The sequence below is a fragment of the Pleurodeles waltl genome, chromosome 2_1 (assembly GCF_031143425.1).
Source record: "Pleurodeles waltl isolate 20211129_DDA chromosome 2_1, aPleWal1.hap1.20221129, whole genome shotgun sequence".
Taxonomy (NCBI): Eukaryota; Metazoa; Chordata; class Amphibia; order Caudata; family Salamandridae; genus Pleurodeles; species Pleurodeles waltl.
In genome coordinates, this window is record NC_090438.1 from 806,634,354 (window position 1) to 806,656,112 (window position 21,759).

General features: G+C 47.5%; 2 protein-coding genes across 6 annotated transcripts in view; one reads left to right on the plus strand and one right to left on the minus strand.

The window, feature by feature from the left end:
* DROSHA (drosha ribonuclease III) overlaps positions 1 to 885 on the minus strand; it is a 608,989-nt gene extending 608,104 nt beyond the window's left edge. Inside the window, exon 1 of one of the 4 annotated variants that reach the window (XM_069218569.1) lies at positions 770 to 885. The gene's annotated coding sequence lies outside the window, so the exon portion shown is untranslated. Of the gene's footprint in view, positions 1 to 189; positions 333 to 769 lie in introns of those variants that run through there. The other 3 variants (XM_069218578.1, XM_069218550.1, XM_069218559.1) reach the window with 3 other exon arrangements.
* Positions 886 to 1,209: 324 nt separating this feature from the next.
* C2_1H5orf22 (chromosome 2_1 C5orf22 homolog) overlaps positions 1,210 to 21,759 on the plus strand; it is a 366,167-nt gene continuing 345,617 nt past the window's right edge. The window contains exon 1 of one of the 2 annotated variants that reach the window (XM_069218592.1): positions 1,210 to 1,294. The gene's annotated coding sequence lies outside the window, so the exon portion shown is untranslated. Of the gene's footprint in view, positions 1,343 to 21,759 lie in introns of both variants that reach the window. The other variant, XM_069218601.1, reaches the window with a different exon arrangement.

Below are 21,759 nucleotides of genomic sequence, written 5' to 3' on the forward strand. Positions count from 1 at the left end.
CATAAAGGATGAATGAATTGAATCGTGCCAGTAGTGGTAGGATTCCGATCAGCGATCGTCGCCCCTCCCCCCGACGTGCACCAAAGTCCCTAGTTCTAACATTGTGGAAGCGCGCGATACTATTCACCCAAGGCCTCGAGACCATCCAGCGCCACACCATATAGATAGAGGCTCTGCGCACACGCTCACCTGCCGTCACAGCCGACCCCAGCAAGGGCAGGAAGGGACTAGCGAAGCTTTAGCGAAAGGAGACTCCGCGGGCCTCTCGGCGACTCTGCTCCCGCAGCCCCGACCACAAAGCGAGCCAAACGGGGACCTCCGGAGAGGCACACAACTGCATCCGGATCGACACGCCGGAAGCGCTGCCCAGAGTCAAAGGATCTGGATAACCACTTATGTTTGGATGAATGAAACAGCAATTCAAAGCAAGGAAACTACAAGCCACTTTGAACACACCGGCAGAGTCCGAAGTGCAAAGAATCTCATTTAGTTACTTTACAATTAAAAGCTGAAATCCATAAACCCTTTTTTGTAGTGAGAATCTACGGAGCCTGATCCCGAAATGGCCGCTCTAGGTTGCGCGTGCGCAAGAACCGTACTGATATTAGAAACTACATTCGGCAAATGTTGCGTACAATTAGCACAGCCTGTAGGGAGATACCCTTGTGTATATCTTTCACGGCTGCATATTTTCCCTCGTGTAAAACTATGCGGAACTTCCGCAACTTGAGCTTAATGATAGACATTAGAGTGTCGCTTCATCGTGTACCTTATGTCCTTAAAGAAAGTAAATTTAAGATCACGCTTCTGTTGGTTTTCACTTCTCAGTCTTCTCTGCTAAGTGCAAACGGTGGAATACCCGAAAGGTAGCCTGTTTATTTTAATGGCGTAGCGCACGCGCAGAGGGTGACAGCCATTTTAAGTTAAAACTGAAGCACCTAAACAGCTTTTCATTGCCTGGCCTAAAATGGCTACTGAAGAGATCAAAACTCAAACCTTCAACAGAATTGGAAGTTCAGCCTTCCACGTTATTAAACCTTCCCTCCGTGCCGTTATTCTTCAACTGAAAATTCTATATTTTGAGCTTCCGTCCTCTACAGTGTATTTCTGGCTTCAGCAATACTGTTGGGCAATGACAACTTAAAGATGGCAGCCTTTTATTTCCAGCGACAAGCAAATCTATACACCGCTTGTCCACTACCGCTGTCCCTCCTCTACTTCAACTATGGAACAACACACGTAGTCCGTCATCTAACTCGACGGCTCTCGTTTTCAGGACTAGACTGACCTACGGGTAAATAACTCCGGATATTATGCGTGTACGGTGTCATAGAGAAACGAGGTCCGATTTGCGACATATGTTTGTGATGTGTGTATTTTGCTTATAATGTACTTTTTAGTTTTACTGGTACCACTACGCCTGCTTAGATAGACATCCATCGTCTCTACAAATATTCGTGCTCAGTTTAAACTAAACGGCGCACGTGATGTATTTTTATCTCCTAACAGTGCCTTGTCTCAGGACGAATCCGAACTAAGAATGCACGCCCTGGTTTAAACTCAATCTGTTATAATTTTCATTGTCAGGAGGACTTTTCCTACATACCGCCAACTACTGTTAAGAACCTACATATTCACTTTATGGAGTTTCTGCTATTGTGTTTATAACACTGTAAATGCTGTTCGACTAGTTGTTATTAAATGTAGATTTTTCTAGTATTTATGAAGGAAATTCTTAATTTTATTAAAGACACAGAGGGGAGTATTATGCTTTCTCTTTCCTTTTATTTTTAATAGCAGTGCGGTCATTAACACACCCAGAAGGCTAAAGAACAGTAGCCAATGGGAGAAGAAAGGTAGTTTCTTAAACAACCAAACAACCAGTATGACCCCTAAGTAGTTATCTTGTCACGAGCAGCCCTTTTGTGCAAGGGATCAGAAAGTAAAGAACGTAGGAACAGTAGACAATACAATAGAAATTGCCATCAACACAGAAAAAAGGCCTTGAAGAAAGTTCACGGCTTGGTGTATGCCCTGTAAGTAGACCACAGGATTTGGAGCAGTCGAGGAGAGAATGATTGGAGAGATGGCAACCTTGCGTTTCGGAAACTGAAGATTATGGTGACCATTAAGACGAAGACTGTGTAGCGGTAGATGGAGCTATTGGGGGGGGTAAAAACAAAATTAGTAATCTGTGGCGGGATAATACTCGCCTCCGTGTCTTTAATAAAATTAAGAATTTCCTTCATAAATACTAGGAAAATCTACATTTTATGGCAAGAGACGGAGGCTCATATTATGCTTGTTTAAAGCGAATTAATTACCGAAAACGAAGCATGTTGAAGAGGTTTGCAATAAAAAGCTCTAAAGACATTATCGTTAGACCAGTCAGCTGATCTGATGACTGTTCTCCAAGCGAGAACCAGCCCAAAAGGCTTTGGAGGCCATAACTCCTCTGGATGAATGAGCACCAAAAGCGGTGGTATCAATGCCAGCCAATGACATGACCCACTGAATCCAACGAGCTAGAGTAGGGGAGGAAACAGGTTTAAACGTTTTTTGAAAAGATATGAGCAATTGGTAATCAGGGGATGATCTCAGATCGGCTGTCTTAAGTTCATAAGTCTTTAAACATTGGCCTAAACATAACTTAGGTTGGTTGGGAAAATGCGGGTAGAAAACAGTAGACAAATTAGTTTTTGTACATCTATAAACTGAAAAAAAGAACACCTGTGGGGGTAAATTGACAAGCAGAAATATCAAGAGCTTTAACATCAGAAAGACGTTTTATAGAAATAAGACAAAGTAACATAGTAAGTTTTGCAGATAACATTTTCAGTGAGAGAAGCGAGTTATCAGGCTCGATAATGAGCCTGATTCCTTGGGCCCTGAGATGAGCTACTACTGGTTTCATTAGTTTGGTAAAGCACCAAGGGGCAGAGGAGAGACCGAAAGGGAGAGAGGAAAAGTGGAAAGCTCGGTTGAACCATCGGAACTGAAGAATCTTTCTGCACAACAAGAGATTATATGTTGCGTGCTGCTCATGGTAGCCCTGCCTTGCAAATACTTATCTGACCCTTACACAGTTCCCCTTACCACGATATGAATGACTTGTGGTTTTTAGGACCCCTGGGCTAAGGCAGGGTACACCCTTTTGTTCCACCCTGTTCGTTCTAAGTGAACATTTTGAAAGCAACAGTTGGTGCAGCTTAGAAGAAAAACTCTCATTCTAATGTGGCTTGTGCCTCTTGTGTGTTTCAGCACAGCTAACTTAACAATGCAGCATGTGTATAAGTTTCCTAAGTAATAAGTGTTTGTTTGTCCTAAATATGACCTGCCTTTTCTATTGAACCCACAGTCTGTCTTTTTTTAACATGTCATGTATTAAGCCTTTCACTAATTACATTGGTTTACAACTTTCTCTAGCCTAAAATGTTTATTTTGGGATTTGGGAACTTATGTTTGTTTGTATGTGATGTATTCCTATTTTTCCTACATCAATTGTTTCTCTTGAATATTTATAGATAGAGTGTTTTATATTATGGTTCTTATTTATTCCTATATGTGTATTGTAGGACGAGCTTTTATGGTATGTTTATTACCGAAATAAAGCTAATGAATGAATGATTGAACTGTTTTAGGTTGATGACTGGTCTCATCTTTTTGTTCTTTTTCTGAACCAGAAAAACAGAACTGAGAAAACCTGAAGGGTCTAGAGAACAAGGGATGATAGCTTGTTTTTGAAGGGGGGATTGAATTTCTAATGAAATCCGATTTTACATTTCTGTGGAAAAACGAGGAGGACAAGGAAGGGATGACTGAAAAGATTCTGAGTAGAGTTCTATGACATAACCTTGAACGGTATTTAGGACCCAGGGATCTGTAGTTATAGTGTGCCACTTTGAAAGAAAAAACGTAAGGCGACCTCCTACAGTAGGAAGGCCAGAAGGGAGACTTACCTGTTTGTGCATTGTATTTGGATGTTCTGTTGCCTCTGCCACGGTATCCCCTGGTCCTCTGGGGATAAAACTGTGGTCTGTACTCTTATAGGAGGATTGGAAGGAGGCGTGGGAATCTTGAGTGTAGGATGAATGGCCGGTAAAGCAGTTCCTACCTCTGCCAGCCCTTGCAAAAACTCGACCAGCGAACATTTTGCGTAGGGATTGTTGGGCCTTGACCAAAGATGCAACGGTGGCTACGTACTTGCTAAGCTCCTTAACAAAGAAGTCACCAAAAAAGCATGCCTTCAGCTTTAATGCCGGGGTCGGAAACAGCAAGGTTCACCAATTTTGGATCGAGCTTTAACAGAAGTCCTTTTCTGCATTCATGTGTTATTGCGGCATTGGCATTGCCTAGTAAGCATACCGCACGTTGAACCCATAACGAAAGTTCTTTGGGATTCACAGGAATATGGTCAATTCACAGGAATATGGTCAATTGTGTCTGATTTCGCCAAGTCAAATATACGTGTCAGTGGACCAATGACATCCAGAAGTTTATCTTGACAGGTAGACCATGCCTTGTCTACTCCCTTCTGGGGATCTTTCCCAAATTTGGCGAAGAAGGTTAGAAGGGAAGGATCAATAGCAGGGGTTAAAGACATTTTAGAATGGAGGGAAGGACGAGGGCATTCGGAGCGGAGTTTAGCCCTGGTTTGTTCATCTAAGGTAGTACGGAGACGTGAGGCAACATATTTGCCCACATGTTCGGCCGGAAACCATTCAGTAGAGTGGGGGTGGTGAATTTCTGCAGGATCAAACATAGGGACTCTCTGCGAATCCGAAATGAGGGAAGGTTTAGAGTGAGATGTCGTAGCCAGTCTGGGTTTTTGGGAAGAGGAGCGCCAAAAGGATCTTCTGTCTCATCATCAGATTTATCAGCATCAGAAGCTGCATCCCCAATATCATCATCTGTGTCCATTATTTCTGAAATTAATATGGGATAGGAGATGTGTTTTGTCTTTTTGTGGCATTTAGAAGACAATTTCTTTTAGTAACATTCCCCTCCTTTAAAGGTCTGTGAGGAGCCACGTCCTCTGTAATGTGTGAGGAAGACTCACCAATCAAGAGCGCCATATTAGAGGAATTGTTTGATAACTGGCACTTTCTGTTTTCCCCCACAGATTGGGCCAAAATCGTCTTGGACACAAGACTAAAGACAGATTTTTCTATATTTTCTGAAAGTTTGTCCATGGAGGCAGAAACTGCCTGTTCAACTGATACTTGTATAAAGTCATTCAAACTGTCTTTGACAAAATTCTCATCATCATTCTCCATATTAGCCACAGGGGAGCTGTCCAATTCCATGGTAAACTCAGGAAGCACAGAAAATAGGCTGGAGTAGTAAGGAAAGGGTCAATAGTATGAAATGAGTCACCCAAAGTGAAACTCCTCCTATGGGCGGGCAGAAGAATGAGGAAATGAAGCCGGAATCGGCCAGGAGGTTTCGTTCCACACGAGCGTGATAAAAAGGAGGTGAGCTGGGGTAAATAAGGGAGAAAAACCGTGCCGGCAATAGAAGGCAACCAGGCAGCAGTCGGAAAACGTTGTCCTCTGGTGTTGCAACGGAAAATGGCAACACGTGAGGAAAACAGAATTAATGGAATGCAGAGTGCGAGGGAAGCGCGCTGGCTAAACGACAACGCGGAAGACGCAGAGCGCGAGATAAACCTTATAATAAACACTCATAATGAAATAAACTGAACATTTACAATGATATTGAGTGAGGAAAAGTACTTATCTTGACCGCGAGCAGCAAGAAAAGAGGGCTGTTCGATGACAAGATAACTACTTAGGGGTCATACTGGTAATTTATTGGTTGTTTAAAAAACTACCTTTCTTCTCTCATTGGCTACTGTTCTTTAGCCTTCTGGGTGTTGTAGTTTTGACCGCTCTGCTATTAAAAATAAAAGGAAGGAGAAAGCATAAAATGAGCCTCCGTCTCTTACCATAAAATAACCTTCTTTACATTCATATCTACATACGCAAAATTTCTTTGGGGGCCCAATGTATGTTAATTATGCAAAACACTTACCAATGTGCGTCCCTGCCTCTAAATGACCAATTATTGAAAACTGTCTGGCGGAATGTATGTCGGAACAACACATGCTGGAACAACGCATGCCGGAACAACGCATGCCTGAACAACGAGGTCGGAACAACGAACGCGTTGTTACCACTAATGCCTTTACCACGAATGCCTTAACAATGATTTTTCATTGTAAATTCCTGGTAAAGGCATTAGTGATAGGCATGCATGGCTCCAGCATGCGTCCCTCCTGGCCCCCCACCCCTAAAAATTACAGTGACCCTTGCCCCTAAAACTACCCCAAACCCCCACCTCGTCCCTAAAACTACTGCGACCCCCACCCTGCCCCTAAAACTACCCCAACCCTCACCCTATCCCTGAAACCTAAAGTACCCCCACCCCTAAAACCACCCGCCCCTAAAACTATCCCGAGCCCCCCACCACCCCTAAAACCTAAACCCCCCCACCCCTAAAATTACCTGACCCCCCAAACCCACCCCTAAAACCACCCCAACCACCACCCCCTAAAACAACCCCAACCCCCACCCCATCCCTAAAACCTAAACTAACCCACCCCTAAAACCACCCTAACACCCCTGCCCCTAAAACTACACCGAGCCCCCCACCCCGCCGCTAAAACCCCCAACCCCCACCCCGCCCCTTAAATTACTCGAACCCCCAACCCACCCCTAAAACAACCCCCACCCCCACCCCATCCCTAAAACCTAAACTAGCCCATCCCCCACCCCTAAAACCACCCCAACACCCCCGCCCCTAAAACTACCTCGAGCTCTCCATCCCGCCCCTAAAACACCTCCATCCGCCCAACCCCGCCCCTAAAGTGACCCGACCCCCCACCCCCAAATACTAAAAATACCCGACCTCTACCCGCATCCAAACCTAAAAATACCCCTCCCCCAAACCTAAACCGCCCGACCCCTAACCCCTAAAACTAAAAATACCTTGACCCTGCCACCCCGCCCCTAAAACTAAAAATACCCCTCCCACCCCACCCCTAAACCTAAATCGCCCGACGCCCTCTCCCCTAAAACTAAAAACACCCTCCCTACCCCGATGCCCCCTCCCCTACAACTAAAAATACCTCGACCCACCCCACCCCTAAAACAAAAAATAACCCGATCCCCTCCCCTAAACCACCCTGACCCGCCCAAAACTAGAAATACCCCCAGCCCCTAAAACAGCCCCACTTACCTGACTGATCGCATCGTCCTCCCTTCTTCTGTGCCTTAATCACGCATGTGCGTGGTTCAGCACATGCGAGGTTAAGGCACGAAACAACAAAGTCGTGGTTAACGAAAGCGTTGTTCCGTTTCCCATCTGGCAAAGTATTATGCATCTTGACAGTTTCTCTTCATAACCAAGTTTGAAAACATTTAAAAGAAATTCGCAAGGCTATTGAAGGTTCATGATCATGATAGGCTGTCCAGACATCCTAAACAAGTTCAAGCAAATTGACATCAGAAAAACACACTCAATCAATGCTACGCATAACACCAATAAGACAGTTTGAAAAGGAGGAAACAAACGTCTGATTCTGTTAACCATTTAGCAAATTCTAACTCTATGATTTAGAAACGTGGACAAGGGATAAACCCACAAATTAGCATTCCCCTATTAATATGTACTGGGTCAAACACGTGTGAGCAAAAAGCACAAAAACAACAAAAATAATTTGGAAAAAGGAAATCGGGGAAAATGGGTGAGAGTTCATAATGCATGATGATTCGTCCATCCATCACTCCATATGACAAGGTGTAACAGTCCAATGGAAATAGGTCATGTGACACGGACTGCATCGTCAGTGAAGTTTCTCACCATCAACGTGAAAAACAGCCATCTTTGGTCATCTGTGCGGGTTGAAACAATTGTATACATAATTAATTCCACAGTTCCTGAATGTCCTGGGCTCAAGGTCAGTTTCTCAGGCTCACTATGTGTAAAACAATAGAGTATTTATTTCCAAGCTGGCATTCTATTGAGTACAATGTCTGTAAGCAAAATTCACGTCAGCAAGAACGGCTAAACAATTTCAGCACTTTCAAGGAACTGGGCCTTGCAGGCCTCGCTTCGACTAAGCAAAGTGAATTCAAACAGCACACTCACAAATGCAATTAATACACATATAACATTCAGAATTATAATTTCAACATTAATAAGCTTTGTCAGTGTTCATGTAGCAGTAGAATTAAACAAGCATTTTCAATGCAATGGGGATCGCATTTGATCGAGTTGGAGCTATTTGCGTTGTAAACTCCTAACCTAACTTTTCTTGCCACACAAATTAAAAGAAAAAAAATACAGCACGAGTGCGCGTGCGATGTAAAATGCAGCGCAATCGTGCTGAAATTGAAAACGAAAAAACAGAGCGCGATCAGATCAAGCAACAAAATAGATCAACCAACAAAATCTTTAAGTCCTTTCTAACACATAAAGGTACAGGTCTGAAATTATGGATAACCGAAACAGTTCCATTTTTGAGTTTGATGTCATGAATAAAACCTTTTACTGTTCCTACCTTCCTGTTAGAGACTTCAAGAGATCTTTTAAACATTTTTTTTGATAAGTTTGTGTTAAGACTAATGGCACGAACAGGCAGATCACCCAAAACAATAGGCTTATCAGAACCTGGTTTAAGATAGAGGCCCTATCTCATTAGGTCAAAGAAAGGGGGGATTGGGAGGGATAAAGGTCCAGTGTATATCCTCCAATGCAAGTTTAATAGTAACGTAATACACTGTTCCTAAGAAAGCCAGGGGACCGCAGGATGAGTGCTCTAGGGTTCCATAACTCAGGAGCACGAGTCCTCACACACCCAATTGGGTGTCATGCTTCATCATCGGACAAGCTCCTCGTCAGACTGGCGCTGCAATGTCTGACGGGCACCACCCAATGGGGGGCTCTTTGCCGGAGATCTTCTCGATGATGCCGCTCTCGCCCTCAGGTAGATAAAGGGGGAAGACACCGAGGAGGGTTAGAAAAAGAAAGAATCTAAAATTGGCTCTGAACCCTGTCTCGTTTTGACTTTATTCTATTAATGTCGGGTAGAGGCCAAGATTAAAATACTCAACAAAAGAGTGAAACAGAGGTACCCACCTCTGTATTGACCCAATACAGAGGTGGGGTCCTGTAGTTTCCTGACCCCCCACTATGAGATATACAGTTAGAGAGTGGTTGAGCATTACCTCTGTTTCACTCTTTTGTTGAGTATTTTAATCTTGGCCTCTACCCGACATTAATAGAATAAAGTCAAAACGAGACAGGGTTCAGAGCCAATTTTAGATTCTTTCTTTTTCTAACCCTCCTCGGTGTCTTCCCCCTTTATCTAACTGAGGGCGAGAGCGGTATCATCGAGAAGATCTCCGGCAAAGAGCCCCCCATTGGGTGGTGCCCGTCAGACATTGCAGCGCCAGTCTGACGAGGAGCTTGTCCGATGATGAAGCATGACACCCAATTGGGTGTGTGAGGACTCGTGCTCCTGAGTTATGGAACCCTAGAGCACTCATCCTGCAGTCCCCTGGCTTTCCTATCTCATTAGGTCCATCAACCTAATAATGTAATGACCATTGACATCTACATAAATCCTGGTTTAAGTTTTTCTTCCAAAGCACTCGGGAGAGCTAACAAAGAAACCCAGAATGTCTATATCAAACCCACTGAAAGCTTTAGGGGTAAACTCACTGCTCTGTAATTTAGCTTCTTTCGTCCAATGTTTGAAGAAAGCAGTGTTTGCATTATTTGTTATTGGTGCACTAGAATCAGCTATTGCTTTGAGAGTAATCCCTCAGAGGGCAGCGTCACAATGGGGCCCTTGATTTTCTTATGAGGTGCTTCTAAGACATTAAGATCACACTCAGTTGTAAGTATCCGGTCATTCATTCTACTCTCCTGTTCATTAATCTCAATACTGTTGATCTTTGTGTCATCCCTGAGACTTCTGAAGATCAATTGAAAATGACCAGTTTTTATGCAAGCATTACATTTTTTTCCTGCGGCAGGACACACTGAACTTTTACCAAGGTGTAATTTCAAACCACATCTTTAACAATTGATTTAATCTTTCAGAGTTATTGCTCTTCAGATTTTTGCTCTTTGCACTCAGCATAATTACCAATTTAGGATCGCTCACATAACTCACTTGAGACTCGTCTATCTAATTCCCCTATCAGGACTTTGTAAACACAGGAGATCACCCCCCAATTGGAGCCAGGCTTTAATAGGAGTTGTAGTGTTAGGATTCCACAGGCTCCGCTAGGAAACCTGGCCAGATTTTGCAAGCTGTATTAGAAATTTTGGCATACTGACGGAACTCTGCCGCAGCTGAAACAGATCGTATGCCGGCTCCATTGTGAAGAAGGCGCCGGTTAGGTGAAGATCTTCTGCCATGTTGCAGCCGCCCTCGGACCACTGCATCATATCCATTACCATTTGTATCGGCCTAAAGGGCCTCAGCCATCTAAGGGGTCATCTAAGGGGCCCTGCGCAGTACCTGTACTGCCAACTGCTCCCAAGCCTCAGCTACTTGCAGAACAATAAAGAGGCACTTCCTTTGAAAACCTGTTCCCTGCATTAGATAGCATGGAAGCCCCCCCCCCCCCCCAAGCTCCACCATCTGCAAGCAAGGTCTCTTCTTCGTTGGTTCCTTCCATGGACCACTGTGAAGCGTATAGTGGAAATCCTGCAAAATAGTACATCTGAAAGTCTGGGTCCCCCAGTACTGTGTCCAGCTTCAGTTTCTCTAACCTAATCCTGCCTTTTTAATCAGCACACACTAGGTATATGAGCATACTGTTCAGTTTAGCAAAGGTAGATCTTGGATAGTGCACATGCAGTTCTGTAGCACATACAGGCATTGCAGAACCAGCACCATCTTACAAAGGCCTACTCTGCCCATTACAGACAGCAGCAAGCGAATCCAGAAACCGATGGATGCCTCCAGGTCCCCCAGCACCTATTTCCATATTAAGCCTGTAACGAGCCTCCGGGGTGTGGCCATGGCTCAAGAGCAGTTTGGCTGGTATTGATGCGATGCTGGATCATGTGACTGAGCAGTTGGATCGAATAAAGGCTCAGTGGATGATCATGACTCCAGATTTGAGTTACTGGAGTCGCGGGAATCGGAGCTGGAGGACTGCCGCCGGGGCAATAGAGAACAACTTTTACAAATGGAGCGAGTCCTGGAGGTTATTCGGAATAAAAATGAGGATTTAGAAGCGCGGTCATGTTGAAATAATATTTGCATAATTGGGCTGCCGGAGACTACGGACATGGGTCGTATGGAGGAATTTGTGGAGGGCATGCTGTCTGATCTGTTTGCCGGTGAGCTCTCCCGACTGTTGGTGGCTGTGAGGGCCAATAGATCCTTGGGACTTCGGCCCCCGCCTGGCACTCCTCCGCGACCCATAATCGCCCGACTGCTGAACTTTCGAGACAGGGCTACTGGCCTTTGGTTGGTCCGGGAGAGGAGACCGGTGATGTCCCAGAACTCTGAACTTAGCTTTTTCCCGGACTATACTCCTGGTGTGCAGGCGGCACGGTGTGCCTTTTTGCAGATCAAGCGCATGTTGAACCAGGCGGGCGTAAAATTCGCTTTGCTGTATCCTGCTAAGCTGAGGGTGCGACATGAGGGGAAGTTGCTATTTTTTACTGACCCAAAGCTGGCTGACAAATTTGCAAAAAGGATACCTAAGCGTTTGGAGGTCGTGGGCCTGGATGGTTCCGGATCTGAGCAGGCTGCCTTGAGTGATAATGATTAATTGGAAAGACGCTGGGACTGGAACGGCTTACCGGGGCTGCTGGGGGTCTAAATGGTCTACTTATATGCCTGGGGTCGCTCTGCTGTTAAATTTGCCGTTTTGCCCTTCTGCCCCAGTCCTGATTGGGTGGTGGGATGATTGGCCTGGCTTTCGCCCTCTGGATGAGTCCTGATCATAGTTCACTTGTTATGCATGGGTGGGTTGGTGTTTTGAGGGGTTGGGTTTCTGCTATGGCCCGATTGGAGGGTCTGCGTGGGAGGGGGTTGGGATTGTCTCCGTTCTGCTCTGTCTTTTTTGTTATCTATACCCTCTTTTCTGTCTGTTTGCTTGTTTCTGGCTGGCAGGGTGGGGCGCCGCCGAGGCGACTGGTACTTGTAAGGAGGATGAGATGGGAGCGAGTAGCATGACAATGGTACGTTGTCTGACTTGGAATGTGCGTGGGCTGAACGATAGGCGGAAGGCGCGTCTTGTGTCTGCGTATGTTAAGCGCCATGAAATTGACATTTGTATATTGCAGGAGACTCATTTGGTAACTTCAACGCTGGGCAGGCTGAAGGCTGGTTGGGTTGGTGAATATCACTGCTTTGTGTTTTCGCGCTATGCTCGTGATGTGGCGATTGTGCTGCGCAAAGGGTTACAGTGGCACACTCAGAAGATTATTGCTGATCCGAATGGCAGATATGTTATATTGAGTGGTATGCTGTTGGCTAGAGCCTGTCTATGGTCCTAACACAGATGACCCTGAGTTTTTTCGGGAGTTGTGGCGCCTGGTGGAGTCGTTAGGAACTGGTGCGGTGATCTGGGGTGGTGATTTCAACGTGATCCTGGATCCAAGTATGGACCGTGAAAGTGTGGCCAGGGTGCAGCACGTTACAGCGGCGAGAGCTTTGGCGTTGGTGATGAAGGAGGGCGCTCTGGTGGATCTGTGGAGGCTGCAGCATGGTGCCGCTAGAGAGGGCACGTGCGTTAATTATACCCATAGTAGCTGGTCCCGCATCGATCGCTGGCTGGTTACAAGAGATGTGGAGTTATGGCTGCGATCCGTGGATCATCTCCCTCGCACGTTGTTGGATCATTCGCCGGTTCAGTTAGTGTTGGAGGTGCCCTGTGGGTTGGAGCGCATGTTCTTGTGGCGGCTTCCACATGGGACGCTTCGGGACGCGGCTTTTCGCGAGGAGGTCCGTAAGGCCATTGTACTGTCATTGGCTGAAAACCGCGATCTGTGAATTCGGCCGGCACTTTGTGGGAGGCATTTCAGGTGGTTATTCGGGGCGAGTGCCTCTCGAAGCAGCATGGGATGTTGAAGGCCCATCGCCGGGAGCTGGCAGGTTTGGAGGGGCGGATTGCGGAGCGGCGTTTGGTGGAGGACTGGTCGGGCGAGGTAATTGCTGAGCGCAATGTCTTTGTATGAGGAGGCCTCCCTCAGAGAGGTTTGTTTTTTTGGGGGAGGACCGATCGGGCGCGTCGTTATGGTGAGGGGGAGAGGGCTGGACGCACGCTTGCAGGGATGCAGCGTAAGCCATGGGCCAGCAATTATGTCACTGGGATTGATGGTGATGGGGGTGAGCGTGTGGTCGGGACGCGTGGAGTTATGCAAGTTTTTACCCAATTTTTTGCGAATCTATATGCGGATCTGACCGGGCTGGATGCTGCTGCGGCGCAGGCTTGCTTCTCTGAGATTGCGTTGTTGTGGTTTGAAGACGCCCACCGCTGTTACGTTGACGCTCCATTCTCTGTGGAGGAGGTCGCTGCGGCGACTCGTAGCCTGCCTAGCGATAAGTCTCCTGGTATAGATGGCTTGACTCCTGCGTTTTACAAGGAGTACACGGATATTCTTGCTCCTCATCTTTTGGAGGTATATGCGGAGTCCTTGGAGGCCGGGATTCTTCCTGCCTCACACCGGGAGGCCTTGATTGTCACGATCCTCAAGCCGGGTAAGGACCCGTGCTGTTGCGATTCGTATTGCCCGCTCTCTATGATCAACATTGACAATAAAAGTTTGGCTAAAATGATCGCGGCGCGCTTGCAGCCGTTGCTCCCAAAGTTGGTATTGCCGAATCAGTCCGGATTTGTGTCGGGGAAATCCACATCTAACAATTTGCATACGTTTTTTGCGGTTGCTGGTTCGATGGAAGCTGATGAGAATGCAGCGGCTGTGTTTTTAGATGCAACTAAGGCTTTCGATTCTCTGGCATGGGAGTACATGTTTGCGTTACTTGCTCAAGTGGGGCTGAGTGCTAGATTTGTGAAACTGATCAGATTACTGTATACGCTCCCCACTGCTAGACTGCATTTGAATGGGAATGTCTCGGCTCCTTTTCCTGTCGCAAGAGGGACTCGTCAGGGATGTCCTTTGTCCCTGTTACTTTTTGCGGTTGCGAAGGAGCCCCTTGCAGCGCGGCTGCGACAGCGGCATAATGATAGGGGCCTGCTGTTTCGACAGCGCCCCATTCTGATCTCTATGTATGCTGATGACATTGCGCTGTATGTACGTGATCCACGTAGGAATCTAGACGTTCTGCTGGATGAGATCGTGCATTTTGGCACTTTTTCCAGGATTGTGATTTATTGATCTTAGTCAGTGGTGTTGCCTCTGTCTCCTGGTGTGGCAGAGTTTTGTTCCTGGTATCCCATTGTGTGGGTAGACGGCCCGGTTCGGTATTTGGGAGTCTGGATGAGTTGTGATACGGAGACTCCCTGGATGGCCAATTACGGTATGGCGATCTCGTGGTTAGAGGAGAAGGTTGAGGCATGGCGCTCATTACCGCTCTCGCTGATTGGGCGTATTGCTATTGTGAAGATGGTAGTGCTCCCCAATTTTTTTTATCTGTTTGTGAATCTTACGCTCATACTCCCGAAGAGCTTTTTGAGGCGTCTTCGCTCTGCACTGATCCGTTTCGTTTGGGCGGGCGGACAACCCTGTAATGCTTGGAAGAAGCTGGTGCTGCCTTTCGAGTTGGGTGGCCTTGCCGCCCGCGACTTGGAGCTTTATTATAATTGCACTCAGGTGCACTTTGCGTATTATTGGCTGCGTCTGATTCGGTATCTGCCCCATTTGGCACCTGAAAGTGACGCAGTTTGGCCAGATGGCTTAGCGCGTGTCCTTGGAAAAACATCCCGGCCCCGTTCGCGGGGTGTTGATACGGTAACTTGCACTGCTAAAGCCTGGACGGCACTGTTGCGCTGCTCCGGAGTTAATATACCCTTTGCCCCTTTGCTACCCGTTCTTGCTGTTGCAGATGTTTGGATGTTTTGCGATGTAGGGCTACGTGATTTTCTTCGGGATTCTAACTTGACTGAGTTGGGTGATTGGTTTGTGGTTGATCCCTCCTAGTGACGCGGTTGGGGATGAACGCGCCACTGCGCAACAGCGGATGTATGTGCTGCGTGTATGTGCTATGCTGCGTGCTCGGTTTCCCAGCATTCCCGAGACTCTACTGGAGTGTCGTGCTCTGGTGGTGATGTGCTGTGCTCAGCGAGGTGACCTTGGGGGGGTCTGCCAGGGTTCGATGGGAGATGGATGTGGAAGAGCCTATTACGGAGGAGACGTGGCGGAGTTGCTGTGCGCATATGAGAGTATTGTCCCCTAATTATAGGCTGCGTCTGAGACATTTCAAGTTTTTGAACCGCCTATATTACACACCTAGCGGACTCTGCTCTATGGGACGGTGCGCGGATGCGCACTGTGAGCGATGTCGCGCCCCTGATGCTGGATTTTTACATCTTGTGTGGGAATGTGCTGAGGTCCATGCTTTTTGGGTGGGGGTAATGCATACGATTACTGTGATGACTGGGTCGGAGCTGCCTATATCCCCCAAAATCACGCTGCTTCGGTGTGTGGATGAGGTTTGCAGTACACATAGGAGGCTGGTGGGCCTGCTTCTTTAGCTGGCTAAGCGCAGAGTTGCAATGTGCTGGGGCAGGCCACTCGTGGATCTGACTGGCTACGGGACGCCTCCTTATGTCAGGAACAGCTGATAATCTTTTGGGAGTTGACTCCGGAGGGCTCCCAACCAAAGGATATCTGAGCTCCGCTGCGATCTTTCTTGGAGGCCTTAGGCGGGGATTGCATGAGTGATGTGTGACTGCTCGCGTCTTAGGTAACTCTATCTCCCACAGCTCTCCTCTTACGCTGTGCATTGTGTGTTGATGTTTGTGGTTGGCCGTCTCTGTGCATGTACTCTCCCTGCCTTCTGTTTCCTTTCTTTCCATTTGTTTCTTTTTTCGGTTGTTAGTTCTTATCCTATGGTGTTTGGCGACAGGCCCTGCGCCTGGACTATGTGCTTGGACCGTAATATTTGCAGAGGCTGGTGAAATCTGCTGACATTATGGGATTTACGTATGATGCACCCGCGCAGAGTTAACTTTGTGCCATTTCCTATAGATTGTATCCCGGTGTCAGGATGGGGATGAACATTAACACAGCCTGTATTCATGCTTTGTGGGCTAGTTTCTGTTGTTTTGCTGTATGTGTAATTTGTAATAGTCAATAAATAAAAAAAAGCCTGTAACGAGCCTCTTAAGCATGGCCCACCTCTTTCCCCATGTTGCGAAAGTGGTCCGTCTCCCACCCGAGTCCAGTCACAGGGAGATTAGACTTGTTTACTCTCGCGAATGCCGCTAGGGGGAACCAGACTGCTTTGTTTTTGTTAACGTGGAGACCTGGTGCCATCTCAGTGTCAGTCATCAACTGCAACAATATGCCCACTGACCTCTCCAGGTGTACAAGGTATATCAGTGCGTCTTCCCCGTAAAGCGAGATGACATGACTGATGCCCCACCTCTTTACCGCACGCACCCATATCTCGGCGCAGCCGAATTGCCAGGGCAAAAAGGAGTGACAATAAGGGGAACCCCTGCCTTGTGCCCCCTTTGATGTTTATGCTCTCTGGCACCACCCATCCTGTGCAAATGCATGCATACAATTGTCTGGGCATATAATAAATGTACCTAGGACAGAAAAACTGGCCCTAGTTCCTTTCTTCAGGGCACTTCCCAGAGGTATTACCAGTTGAGGTTATCAGTGCTTTTTCACCGTCTAAAGAGACCAGTGCGGCCGGCAAGCCCCCGTACGCTACGGAGTGCAGCATATGAGACTGTCCTACAAATTCATGTGGTCCCTCTACCAGGAATGAAACTGCACTTGTCACTGTGTACGAGACTAATTACCACCCTGTTCAACTTGTCCACAAGGGACTTCACCAGGATCTTAGTGTCGACTTCTAATACTCATAGTGGTCTGTAGGAGCCAGGGTCAGTAGGATCTCTGCCTGGCTTGAAGAGCATAATAATCTGGGCCTCCTGCATCTCGACTCCTTGAGTGTCTCCAACAAGTGTAGGATCAGCACCCCAGAGATCACCTGATAGTATTCCATTGGGAATCAATTTAGGCCCAGCGCCTTGCTGCATGCCCTCTCCTGGACCGACTCTGTCAATTCCTCCACCTGAAGCTCCCCCATCAACTCCCTCCACTGCTCTTTCTTTGAGGGGAGGGAGCGTCAGCTCATCCAGAAAACGTCTAATCTGTGCCCTCCGGTCTTGGGACGCCTATCTGTAGGCAGAGGTTGACTCATCCCAGAGGAGGGCGAGGATGCTGCCCGCATGCCTGCAATAGTGCCATCCTGGTGCCACAGTGAAAGGATCACCCGTGGTGGGTGTCCTCTCTTAATGAGGTGCCCGATTCGTCCCCTGTTCTATGCAGCAGTTGACGATAGTCACGTTGGACCATAGAGTCTAATCTGTCCCAGATCTCTCCCACTTTTCTTTGGGCCATCAACATTGCTTCCTATAGGAAAGTACCCTCTGTCTTGGCATGGTTACCCCCGTTTTCTGTGTGTTTTCAGTGTGTTTGGCGGTGTCTACTGGGATCCTGCTAACCAGGACTCCAGTAGTTTTGCTCTCTACTGTAAACTGTACCTTTTTCTTCCCATAATTGGCATACTGGTCCCCCCATGTAAGTCCCTAGTATATGGTACCTAGGAACCCAGGGCTTTGGGGCTCCAGGGGACCCCTATGGGCTGTAGCAGTTATTCAGCCACCTACAGGGAACCCATGTAAAGGGTTCTACAGGCCTGCTATTGCAGCCTGTGTGAAATGGGTGCATGCACCCATTTTCATCACAGTTCACTGCACACATAGTAATAATCTTTATTGTTTAGTTAATAAAAACCATAACAATCATCTCATAGTACATCATATATAAAGAAAAAAAGTAAAAAAAAATCTCTACAATTCTATAAAATTCCGTAAATTCCTTGGCTATGAAACAATGCAAGGATCTAAAATCAGTTTCTTAACTCTAAGGTGCAAAAAGTGCATGATTAAGCATACATCCCGGATAGCAGGTTTACGTCTTTGGTGTGTGCAGTCAAGAATTTGATAAATTTGCATATTGATTGTGCATCATTAGGATCAAACATTGACATCACTGCTGACCGACAGGAACGAGTCCCATTTCTCATAAAAAGCGGTTTTAATAGTTGTCTGCGGGCTTCCTTTAAGGGTGGACAAATACAAATCAGGTGAACCATATCTTCTTTCTGGCCTTTATATAGCCTGCAGGAAGTCACTGTAAGTCACCCCTGTGGTAGGCCCTCTCAGCCCAGAGGGCAGGGTGCAGGTACCTGTGTGTATGAGGGCACCCCTGCACTAGCAGAGGTGCCCCTACACACTCCAGATCCATTTTCCTGGACTTTGTGAGTGCGGGGACGCCATTTTACGTGTGTACTGGACGTAGGTCACTACCTATCTCCAGCTACATAACGGTAACTCCGAACCTGGGCATGTTTGGTATCAAACATGTCAGAATCATAACCCAATACTGTTGCAAGTATTGGAAGTATGATTCCATGCACTCAAGAGCTCGTTAGAGGACCCCCAGCATTGCTACGGCCAGTCTTACAGGGTTTTCCAGGCAGCCCAGCAGCTGCCACCCCTCAGACAGGTTTCTGCCCTCCTGCTGCTTGATCTGATCTAGCCCAGGAAGGCAGATCAAAGGATTTCCTTTGGGAGTGGGAGGTAACACCTTCTCCCTTTGGAAATAGGTGTGACTGGCTTGGGAGGGGCAGCCTCCCCAAGCCACTGGTTTACTTTGAAGGGCACACTTAGTGTCCTTTGTGCATAAACCAGTCCACACCGGTTCAGAGACACCCAGTCCCTGCTCTGGCACGAAACAAACTGGATAATGGAAAGGGGAGTGACCACTCCTCTGTCCATCACCACCCCAGGGGTTATGCTCAGAGCTCTTCCAGAGGGTCCCTGGGTTCTGTAATCTTGTTTCCAAGGTTGGCAGGGAACTCTAGGAGGATTTGAGTGGCCAGACCAAGCAGGTGATGTCAGTGCCCACTCCTGATAGGCGCTTACCTGGTTAGGTACCAATCCCCTTTCAGGGCTATTTAGGGTCTCTCTCTTGGGTGGGTCTTCAAATTCGGCTTGCAAGACTCCAGCAGGATTCCTCTGCAACCTCCACTTCGACTTCTAGCCACTGGAACCCCGACTTGACACTCCAGGAACCGACAACACTGCAATCAAGTAAGAAGAATCTTCTGCAACTTTGTTTCCACGGCTCCTTCCAGCTTTGCAACATTTCCCCGGCCATGCAGCCTCAGATTACAAAAACTCGTCAGCCTGCACAAGAAGAAGAATGAATCACCTTTGAAGTGAAGGAGTCACTCTCCTGCAACAGCAGGCACATACAGCAAGCAACAATTGGTTGTGCGGATCTCCCCTCACCTTGAGATGCATGGATCCTCCATCACGGGTAGTGGTCCGGAGTACCTCTTGGTTGGTCCTCTCTGCCAGCTGTCGAACTTTGGTGGAGGTAAGCCTTTGCCTTCCCAAGCAGAACAGTACCCCAGTGCACCGCGTCTCTTGCAGCTGCCAAGGCTAGTTTGCATCTCCTTCAAGGGATCTTCAGGTGACGTGTAGCTCCAGCCCATAGCACTCCTTTCTGCAAAGCACAGCCTCCTGCGTGGTTCTCCGGCAGCATAGGATCCTCTTTTGTTGTGCTGCGTGGGCTTCTTCTGTGACTTCTGTGTCCCCGTCCTGTAGGACTCCTGCAGGTGCTGCCTCTGCTCCCTCCTGGGTTGAGCCCTCCTTGGCCTTGTTGGTCCTCGGCAGCACCGCTTTTCCACTAACGCACATTTGCCTTTGCCAAGGCTTGTTGGTGGGATTCCTGCACCGACATCCGTCTGCAGTCTTCACTCCAGCATGGGACGTCATCTGCATCCATCGGGAACTCTTCTCCGGCTACAGGGCTGCAGTGCTGACCTGTTCTTCATCACCGTCGACCAACTCCTGCAAGTACATCTGGGTGGGTAGTAGCTCTTACTCATCCTGGTCTCCACTGTGACTCTTGGACTTGGTCCCCTCTCTCCACAGGTCTTCTTTTTTCAGGAATCCACTGCTGGTTTTCTTGCAGTCTTGTCTGGGTGTCTTCTTTTTCTTCTGTTCCTCCTTTTGGGTTGTTTGGGGGAAAATCCAGTGATTTACTCCTGCTTTCCTGGTCACTAGGGAGTACTGTGTTACTTACCTCTGTGGTTTTCTCGTACGCACAGCTCCCCTCTACACATTCCACTTACGTAGGTGGGGGTCCTGTGTTTGCATTCCATTTTTTTAGTATATGGTTTGTGCTTCCCCTAAGGTCACTATTGGTTATTGCTATTTGCACTGTTTTTAACCTTTTCTATGCCTATTTCTGATTGATAGTGTATATATTTAGTGTATTACGTACCTGCTATTGAAGGGTAGCCCTTCTAGTATTTTTTTGATGTTGTGTTCCAAAAATAAAGTACCTTTATTTTTGTTCAACTGAGTGTTTTCTTTCATGTGGGTAAGTGCTGTGTGACTATAGTGGTATTACATGAGCTTTGCCTGTCTCCTAGATAAGCCTTGACTGCTTAGTCACAGCTACATCTAGAGAGCCCGGCATCTAGACACTGCCTACATTTCACTAAGAGGAGATACCTGGACTTGGTATAAGCTGTAAGTACCCTAGGTACCCACCACACCCCAGGCCAGCTTCCTACATTGGTGGTGCAGCGGTGGGATAAGCACTTGCATATACCTTACCGCTTTATCACTTAGTACTTTCCACAGGAAAGACCACTTACTAGCTGAGGATCTACACATATACCTAGTTTCAGGACATAGGCGGTTATTCTGACATCGACGGTCTTTTCCTAAGACCGCCAAAGCCGTGGGCGCCAGAAGACCACCAGTGCTGGCGGTCTTCCGACCACCATATTATGAGTACTGAAGGATTTCTGCTACAATTTCGGTGGAAGTCCTCCAGTAGTCGTGCTGGCGGTCGGATGCGCAGAGGTGGTTCCACCGCCGGACCCGTCCCACCAAAAGGACTATGCCAGCCATATTACGACCTCTAATACGGCCTGGTGGGGGCGGTGGGAGCGCCGGGTCCCGTCCCCTCAGGGAGGAGCACCTCATCCAACGAGGTAAGTGTCCTCCGCAAGGGGAGAGAGGTGGGTTGTGTGAATGGGTGTATGCGTGTCATGAATGGGGGTGAGGAGGGTGTTGTGCATGTGTCTGTGTGTAAATGTGGCAATGGTGATGCATGTGTGGGTGAATGTGAATGCTAGGTCAGGTGCGTGTGCATGCATGTAGACAGGGTGGGGGTTGTGTATGTTGAGGAACGGAAGGGGTGTGGGGATATAATGTGTATGGGTGTCAATGTGGGTGAATGTAGTGAGTGCGTGTGTGAGTGGGGGTGTTGTGTGTGCGCGTATGGATTTGAGGAGGATGTTGCGTGTGATTGTGCTCATGAGTGTAAGGGTGTTGTGAGTGTGTGTCAGGGTGTGCGTGTCTATGGGTGTATGCGGGGGTTGGAGGGTAAGTATGATGATCGGGGTTGGAAGTAAGTATGTGTATATGGGGGGTCACTACTGCAAGTGGGGGGATTACTGGGAGGTGCGGGGGTGGGAATGTTGTAAGGGAAGGGGGT